Source organism: Mus musculus, chromosome 6 (assembly GCF_000001635.26).
Source record: "Mus musculus strain C57BL/6J chromosome 6, GRCm38.p6 C57BL/6J".
Classification (NCBI taxonomy): domain Eukaryota; kingdom Metazoa; phylum Chordata; class Mammalia; order Rodentia; family Muridae; genus Mus; species Mus musculus.
In genome coordinates, this window is record NC_000072.6 from 113,935,038 (window position 1) to 113,944,539 (window position 9,502).

Consider the following 9,502-nt stretch of genomic DNA (forward strand, 5'->3'; position numbering starts at 1 on the left):
TGTGTGTGTGTGTGTGTGTGCGTGTGTGTAAGTGCTTCTTTCTAATGCCACCAGGCTCCCCTTCCCAGGGGTGGTGTCACCCAGCATGGGCTGGTTGTTACCACATCAATCACTAATCAAGAAAATGCTTGGGCTGGAGAGATGGTCCGGTGGTTAAGAACCCAGAATGCTCTTCCCAGGTTCAGTTCCCAACACCCACATGGCAGCTCACAACTGTCTGTAACTCCAAGGTCTGACACCCTCACATAGATGCACATGCAGGCAAAACACCAGTGCACATAAAGTAAACATTAATAATCTATTTTTAAAAACCTCGACAACAACAGAAAATGCTGCACAAACCTGGCTCCTGGCTAATATAATAGAATCACTTTCTCAAATTCAGGTCCTCGCTTCCTAGATGACTCTAGTTTGTGTCAAGTTGAAAAAAAAACCAAACTGACTAAGCAGTACTGCAGCCTTGTTGGGCTTTTTCACTAAAGTGGGCTCTGCTCAGACTGAGGGGCTCCTGTCCATTCTTTCCCACGCTCAGGTCCCAACTGGTGGATCTTACAGAGCCTCCTGCCCAGCCAGGCCTGGTGTCTGTGTGCAGAGTAGGAGACAGGGTACCATGTATGCCAACCTGGCCTCTAATTCCATATACAGTCAGGGTTTACCTTGAACCTCTGATCCTCCTGCTTCCACCCAAATAATCCTGAGGCGACAGACTTGGAACACCATACTAATTTATTCAGTGCTGAGAATCAATCCCCAGGCTTTTAGCAAGCTGGACGAATACCTTACCGACCACCTAAGCCGTATTGCTAGCCCAATCCAGCCTACTCCAACACACCTTTTTGCTGTTGTTGTTTGTTTTATTTCATTCTGTCATCCTCAGAAAAATTCAGACTTAGCCCCATTTTACAGATGAATAAGCTGAGGCTGGAGATTGCCAAGGTGGCAGAGCTGGGATCTCAGCCCAGAGGTGTTTCCTGGACTCTAAAATGGGTCAGGCAGACCTTCCAAGGGGTCTGGGGATATCTCTGAAAGTGTACGCTCAGGAAGTCCCCGGAGTTCCTCACTGATTGGAGCTGAGGGGCTCACGGTAGACAACTGCCACTGTTTACGGAGGTTCTGAGTGCAGCCTCTCCCCTTTGCAGATGGTCCTGTGAGGCAGACATTAGCATCCCAGCCCACAGGAGAGGAGGGAGGAAGTGAAGGCCAAGCTCTCCAGGCCCCGTGACCTTCAGCTTCCGTCTGTGCAATGGGGACATATTAGAATCTCACCCTCAGATGACGTCAGGGTTAAATGAGGTAACACAAGGGAAGTGTTTTAGAGACTGCAAAATGCCGCCAGCATACTGAGGAGTATTATTACAGACTAAAATAGCTTGTTGGGGACGAGCAGGGGAGGCTCTGGATTCTGTCCTAGACGTCTGCAGAGTGCTAAGGCACTGTCTCTCCAGAACCTGAAACTTCAGAAAACAAGGAATAGGTCTGCCTCAGTTTCCCTAGTGCCTAGCTCCACGTATGATCTAGGGAAGGTCCCCCAAAATATCTGGCTGAATTATTCAGATTTGAGACCAAGGAAGAGGATGGAGGGAAAACACTGGAACTACGAGCTGACAGTGGCCTCATGGGTGGGTGATCTTCTCACTGAGGAGATTTGAGATCGGCAAGAATACTTTAAAAAAAGGGTATTGATAAAGGGGGGCATATAGTCACACTAGTTAGTGCTCCTTATGTCTGACACCCACAAAGTGGGTGGAACTTGGGCCCAGAGTGGTGTTCAGAACTGGGCCATGCCTTGCTCAGCAAATGGAGGGGGGGGGGGGGAGCAGACTGCCATTCTAACTGGGTGTGGCTTCTTGCAAGTGCCCTGGAGAAGGAATTGGGCATTTATCAAGATAAGGGAAACTTTCCGTTGGGTAAATATCAACACTTCTGGGACTGTTACTAAGGGCTTGAGCGGTTGCTAGGCTGCCAGCTGACCTCATGAAGGGCCATTGTTTGGTGCTCAATAAGCAGCCTTGAGTGACATTCCCTAGTTCCCAAATCCCAGGGGCCTCCTGGAGGGTTCTGTGAAAAGAAGCAAGCGATTATAATTTAGCAGAGTGCCTGGACAGAACCAAGCTCTTTACTGGGGTACTTGTGGGGGTGGGACATAGCTTTTAAAAGCAAAGTACATAAAGATTTGAGTGCCATGGCCACTGGGAACCCTGGGAATAAAGAATTCACCCCAAGTCCAGCACCTGGCCTTTTGTAAGTCCCTGGGACAAGTGTCACCTCACCAGTGTCAAAGTGACCAGGAGAGTGCATGGTGATGACAACTTTCTCACTTCACAGCAGGGACATCGAGGTCCACAGGGACCAGCTTGCCCAAGGCCTCAAACCCTTCTTGACTTCTGGGTGTGGCAGGCAGAAGCGAAGCTTCTCTGTGCAAATTCCACAAGCAGGAACCCACTGCACCCAATGAGTCTGATGGACGTGCTCATGGAGTTCGCACAAGTGGGAGTGGGAGAAGGCTCTTCAGTTAGGTCTTGAGTGGCCAATGCCCATGTGTAGAGGCTTCCTACCCATGGTTCCTGGGGGCGGGGCACCACTGGGTAGTGATAGGAACTTGAAGAGGTGGGGCTTACTGGGAGGCCTTAGGTCAATGGGGCTGAACCCTTGAGGGAGGCCACGGAACCCTGGGTTCTTCCTCTCTTTGCTTCTGGTGAGGAGTTGAGCTGGGGTTTTTTTGTTTGTTTTTTGTTTTTCCTGCCAAGTTCTCCCAACAGAATGCACTGCACCTCCACACCGCACAGGCCCCAAGGGAATGGGACAACTTAGTTATGCTGGACCATCTGAGAATGTGAGCCCAAATGACCCACTTCTCTCTCAGGTGTTTGGCTGGTGGATTCTGGTAAGCACGCTCTAAGGAGGATGGGGGCTCTGAGAGCTGGAAACGGCTTTTCTCCAGTTTCCACTAGAAGCAGCCTTGTCCTGATGGTGGCTTGCAACAACCTTGGCCTGGACCCACTGATGCTGAGCCACTCGGTTTGTGGTCCCTTCCTTCAGCTACCACAAGAAATAGATGTGCAACGACCAGAAGTGTGTAGACCACCATCTTTCAGCTCCTAGAACTAAAGGAACAGGAGTTTGGGAGACAAAGTCAATGTCTCGAGGCCTTAAAGCAAGTGACACAGACTGGAAAAAACCTCTGGGGTTGGGGGGAGGTGACCGTTGCATCAACTGCTAAGATGATCTGCCTGCCTGCAAAGGAGTGGATGTTCAAGGTTACTTCTCTGTCCATCCTTTTTCACTCAGCCTCATCAGTCCCGGCCCTGACCTGGCTTCTTTCACAGGCAATGGTAGGTAAGAGCCCATTGCACAGCAAGCAGGAGGGTCTTCTGTGCTCTGAGCCATGGCCGTGGTCTTACTTCCCTTGTGGAGTGGGGAGGACAGCATGGGAGCACACACGGGTACACTAACTCTGTCTCCCCACGCCTCTAAGCCAGGTCAGTTTTTGCCTTCTGTCTCAGTTTCCTCTGCCCAAGGCCTTTGTGCCTAGTAGGGCCTTGCAATATGGAAGGGGCGTGGTTGGGGAGCTGCAGAATTGCCACCTACCACACCTTGTTCCTCCCGTAAGGGGGCGGCTCCTCGGCACTCTCAAAGGCCAAGGAGACTCTATCTCCTTTAGGCAGCCTAAAGCTGACTATGCAGGGTATGGGGACAGATGTGGAGTGACTTACATCTCAGATAAGACCCTCAGGAGGGGATTTCTCTAGGTAGCTGTGATTGTTTCTATTGATTGCCAATTTGGTAGGATCTAGAATGATCATTCACTCTTTTTACTTCCTGACTATACATGCAATGTGACCAGTTACCCTGTACCCTGTGTTCCTGCCACGTGACACCATGGTGGACTGTATCCTGGAACTGTAAGCCATGAGAAACACTTCCCTGAGTGGCTTTCATCGGGTATTTCACTGTGGCAATGAGACAAGAAACTAACACAGACACGGGTGACAGAGCTGTACAGAGTGGCCCGGAGTGGCTGGCATGACCTTCATGTTAGAGGGACGGATGGGACAGAGACTCAGTATGGCTTTTCAGGATAGGCTGGAGTAAATCACAGGCTCCACGAAGGAGGCGCCAAGGGGAGAAAGCAGCTGAGGAGGCACAGAAGGCAGAAACACGGCAGAAGGCACAAACTCTTCTACATGTGCCTAGGCATGATCAAGAGACCACAGGGAGCAACACATAGTAGGTGCTCAGGAAACCACAATGACTTGGAAATGTAATCCTGTTATTTATAACTATCACTTCATAAACTATGCACCACTGTCCCTACTGATGTCTTCTTTTTTTCCCTGTTTTACTAATCAGAATTTCTCATCCCTGACCCTCTCTCACAGAGGAGACTCTATATTTACAGAGACCTTCCAGGGAGAATATGACTGCCCCACCCTCTATGCAAAGGAGCAAAAGAGGTGAAGTGTTTTGTCTGTGGTCACATAGCTAGGGGAGGCAAGATCTGAATGGAGTACTGCGGAACATTTTAGGCCTTGCTTTTTCTACCAGGGATCTAGGCTGCTGAGTTGCTCATGTGCCAACTCGACTCCTGCTGTCCCTTCATGATTCACAGCTGGCCCGCAGAAATGATTGGTCCATGCCAGACCTGGCTATTCCTAGCGGCCTCTTTGTCCAGCTCACTGTGTTCTAGAATGATGGCGAGACTTAGGTCAGGTGGCCGCCGTGGGCTCCGTGAGGGGCTCTAACAGGCCTAAGTATGGCAGACATAATTCTGGCAGGTCTTGTCTTCCCCTATTCCCTCTGCCTTGCTAAACCATTAGATTGCACTCCTAAAGCTAGCCCCCAAGGTCTATTCCCTTGTTTGGCCACTTCCTCCTCCTGAGGCTGACCACTACAGTCTAGCTATAAAAGCATTGAAATCCAGCAATCAAAAGCCCCCTTTTGACTCATCCAATTAACCTGTCCAATCAAAATTAAACACCTCATCTTAACACAGGGTTTCCCCTTTCCCTTTATAAACTGCCATTTGTCCGTGGGCCAAATCTGTTTCCTCACTACCCAAAGGCAGTCCCCTCCCCCTCTCCTTTGTTCCCTTCCCCTTCGTCCTCTATCTCCTGTCTTTGTCTCTTATTCCCTGCCCTTTGGTCCTCTCAGGCAAATAAATCTTTGTGCTAAGAACTTGGTCTTGGTGTGGTCTATGTGGATTCCAGTCCTTTCACTCTGGAAGGCACAGTTTTAGGGGTACAGAGATGTCACCTACATAGGAGGTAGACAGGCATGCTTAGAGCTGTGACTCGGAAACAGTGGACTCCTGAGGACTTGGGAAAGGGACTCCCTGGAAGGCCAACAAAGGCTATTCTGTTGGGCTTACTCAGTCCTTACATCCCTGAGCTACTGGGGTGGAGTTGGGTTCCTAGGGTAAGGCTAGGAGGAGGGATGGCTGATATGGGGGCCACACACAGAGGTCCCTGAGGCTTCAGCGGGGCCTTAAGAGCTTTAGCTTCCTGTGTTTGGGTATCTGGCAGGGTAGTGGTGCTGGACACAGTAGCATGGGCTGCTTTCAGGAAGAGGGAGGATGCAGGACTCCTGGGAAGGGCATATGTCACAGAGGGGTATTTTAGACTCTTACATCTGCTCATCTGTTCATCTTGGGAAGAGGCAGGGCAGGACTGGAACCCATAGCAGAATGAGTCTGCTATCCTTATTGTTCCTGTGTAGTGAGTAGGACATTTCTGGGGGAGGCTGGGGTGCTGGAGGTGAGCTACCTCTTGGCTGTAGATGGCAGTGACTGAGAGATCCTGATTTAAAAATGAGGCAGTATTAGGAAGGGCAGGATAGGACCCTGATAAGCTGTAAAAGAGATGGGACACTCACTGTGGACTCTTGTGGGTGTCTGTGGGGCCCCAGTCAGCCTCTGACAGGAAGCCCCAGGGCAGGGCACTCTGATTGCACAGCTCTGATGGGCTAGTCCCAGTTGGGGCTCCTAGGATAAAAGCCCCTTGCACAGCCAGTGGCCATGTGTGGCAGGGCACATCCCAGCTGGGACCACAGGGAGCTTTCTCTTCTTGCTGGTGTGGCTGCACTAAGGAAGGGGAACCTTGAGGTGGTAGGAGGCACCTTTGCCTGCCTGTGTAAAGAACGAGAGAGTGAAAGAGTAGGTGTTGATGACATTTCTCCATCCCTGGATCCAGCCATGCCTAAAGTCCATCCCGGCAAGGTCCAGTCACTCGGGACAATCAATTCCTTTTTGTGTTTAAGCTAGATGGAGTTACTTGGACAAATAGGGTCCTGGCTTGAGTTCAAAGCCGTCTTGGGCCAACAACACTAATGGAGATAGAACTCAAGGGAGGGAGGAAAAGATGGTTGTTAAAGGGGAGAGGATAGAAGACCAGGAAAGGAAGCTAGAAGGGAGGAGAAGGGAAGAGCGCAGAATGTGATGACTAAAGAGAGTAGCAGAAGGTGGCCTTGCACTGCAGGAGAGAGGCCAGCTGCTCCTGTCACCTCCTCTGCTATTTATATACCTGGGGCTCTCAGCACAACGTCACACCTGTTCATCTCTACCCTTCAAACACAGATTTGTTTCCCAACCTGTTCCAAATGAGATACTCTTCCTCCCCTAGAAGCGCTGCCTGCTCACTGGCTTCTTTAGCAATGTAGTGTGGGTCCCAGGTTGAATGACATCAACGTGTGTGTGTGTGTGTGTGTGTGTGTGTGTGTGTGTGTGTGATGTGTTTCTAGATACAACAGAAACCTCTGACATTATGTACCTTACAGAGAACCCAGCAAGGTATAGTGGCCGGAGACGGTAGAGGACTTCCAGCATCAATCTGCATAGAGATCAATCAATCAATCTACAGCACAGAGAGCAGCGTTCCAGGTTGCATAGCCTGTAGGTTCGCATCAGGTCCCTGTGAGGGGGTTGGAGTGCTTGGAGTAGACACACGGAACCCACAGATGCCTTACAAGTTATTTTGGCTTGATGGTTAAGGAATGCCCAGGGCTGGGAATGTGGCTCATTGGTAGAGCAGTTACCTGGCATTCAGGAAGCCCTGGGTCCAATCCCTGCACCATACAAACCTGTTGTGATGGGGCATGCTTGTGATCTTAGTACTTAGGGGGTCAGAGGCAGGGGGAACCAGAGATTCAGGGTCATAGAGAATTTGAGGCTAGCTTGGACCGAAGACTCTGTCTGTGGATTTTTAAAATAAAAAGAATAAAGGAATGTTTAAGGAGCCTGGAGTTCCTGCAGGAGTGGGAACTGGGCATCTGCACCTTCACAGGGAACTAGCCCCACACCCTGGGTGTTCACGTCCTAGAGAGTTTCCCCGTTTAGACCTGCGGCAGGCAGCTCACACTCCTGAGTCGCTCAACAAGGTTCCTTTTAAGTTTCTGCACTGAGCAATTTGGTTTCCATTTTGGGAGGAGTCAAGTGGTTGCAGTGTTAAGGAGAACCACACTGGCCTCACGCAGTCTTTGATCAGGGTGCGTTTAACTCCAACTCTCCAAACCTGAGTAGCAGGCTGAGACCCTTTCAAATACAGAAGGCAATTAAATTTTCACAAAAAGAAGTAGGGACTCCCGGGATAATGAGAAGGGAGCGGCTCAAAGGCAGCCGCTGAACTGCTGGGAAGCCAGCGAGAACCGGAGAGCTGCAGTGTAGTGGACACCTTTAATAATGAGGCGTTACTGCCAATCACGATGGAGCCCTTGGGAGTCAGGGCTCTGTAAAGGCAATATATGTCCCCAGATTCTCAGGTGGCTTGGAACATATGCACAGAACTGGCCTTGGGGGGGTGGGAGGGACAGAGCTGGATCTCCCCTCATCCCATGCTGTAGTCCACCAAGGCACATGGTGGCTCTTTGTCCCATGCCCCAGCTCATCGCCCCACACCTAGGCTCATCACCACACACTGGTGCCCATGGCTCATCGACAGGTCCTGTGAATAAGTCACTTGGCATCCATACTGTTTCTTCTCCTCTACCATCGCTACCATCTCTGGCTTGAAGGAGGTGGCACCTTCCACCTGTCCCCTGATGCTCCATTCAAACTTTGTCCCACTGTGCTTCTTCAACAGTGAGGATGCCATTCACATATCTCCTGACATCCCCACTGTATTCTCACAGTACCATGTCCTGTGTGGTGTATGGGCTTGCCAGGCAATGATTCTTTCCTACTCCTGGGCCTTTGCAAGTACAGTTCCTTCTGCCTGTGATATTTGCATCCCACTTTCTTTCTCATAAACACCTCTGATCAACCAGTTACTGCTCCAGGGAGACCTTCTCTGGCCCCCTAGGGAACTGTTCCATGATGCTGCCCTGTGCCCAACTCACAGAACTTCACTGGGAGCAGCTACATGTCTGTATGGCAGTTTATTTCTCATCTCCACACTTGGCCCCTGAACTCCTGGAAGCAGAGTTTTTTGTGTGTGACTATATCTTCCTTGCCTGATGCTGTGCCATCTCACATGTCAGAAGCCCTCAAATGACTCAGGGAAGGACAAGGAGAAAGGTGATCTAGGAATGCCTAATCAGAGGGGGCAGAGTACAGCCAGGGTCTAAGCATCACACACTAACACAGCCTGTGACTCCTTGGCACCCTAACATCCATCTGCAGGTGCTGACACATGGATGTCAATCTTTATGGATGGAGAAACAGGCTCAGAGAGGTGAACTGGTTTACTTAAGGCCTCCGGGCTTCAAGTAGCAGAGTTAAGCTTTGAACCTAGTTAAAGGCTAAATTGCTACATATTAGAGCATCTGTTAAAATGTAAACAGACTGAATATCCATCATCGGGAACTAAGTTACAGTTTCCATTCACATATTCTATAGTAACAAATGATGTCGAAGCTTCCTTGGAGCTGAGCCTGTGTTTGATCCCTTTGGTTTCCTTCTGTGTTTCGGCAGCTAGGAAACTCACAGCCAGACTTAAAGCAGTCATGGTGTGACACAGCCTCCTGATGCCGTCATCTTCCTGTCTCCCGGCATCTTCTGAGCTCATGCTTAATATCTTTGGGTATTGTCATCTTGACTGTAAAGAGCCTTCGCTGCCGGATTTCCAGAAGTGACATGGCCAGGCACTGGCAGCTTGGGGTCAGCCTTGTACAATCTAGAAACCAATGCTGAAGCTCGGGCTCTGTCCACCCCTCTACCAGCTACAGAGTCAGCCTCAGAGAGGGCGGAAGTGGGATAACTGCTCTCAAGCACTCCGAATCCCACAGCCCAAGGCTTCCCCAAGAGGACATGAAGTAAACCAGGCCACTGTGTCAATCATCTTGTTTAGATAAATGACATTGAACCCCTGAAAACAACACTCCAAAGGCATCCTCCTTTTGGAAGAGAGGAAAGTAGATCTCAGAGAGGCTAAGACACTTGTCCAGTGACACACAGCTCTTAAGCAGCAAAGCTAGGTTTAGAAGCAAGCTGGTTTCTGCTTTGACATCTACCTGTGGGGCCCAGTTCCACCCATCATGGCCCCAGTAGGTAACCCCACATGCAGAGCAGACT

General features: G+C 50.2%; 1 protein-coding gene across 13 annotated transcripts in view; it reads right to left on the reverse strand.

Annotated features, from left to right (window-relative positions):
* Window positions 1-9,502, reverse strand: part of Atp2b2 (ATPase, Ca++ transporting, plasma membrane 2) — a 298,783-nt gene that overhangs the window by 191,207 nt on the left and 98,074 nt on the right. The gene's annotated exons all lie outside the window — the stretch shown is intronic.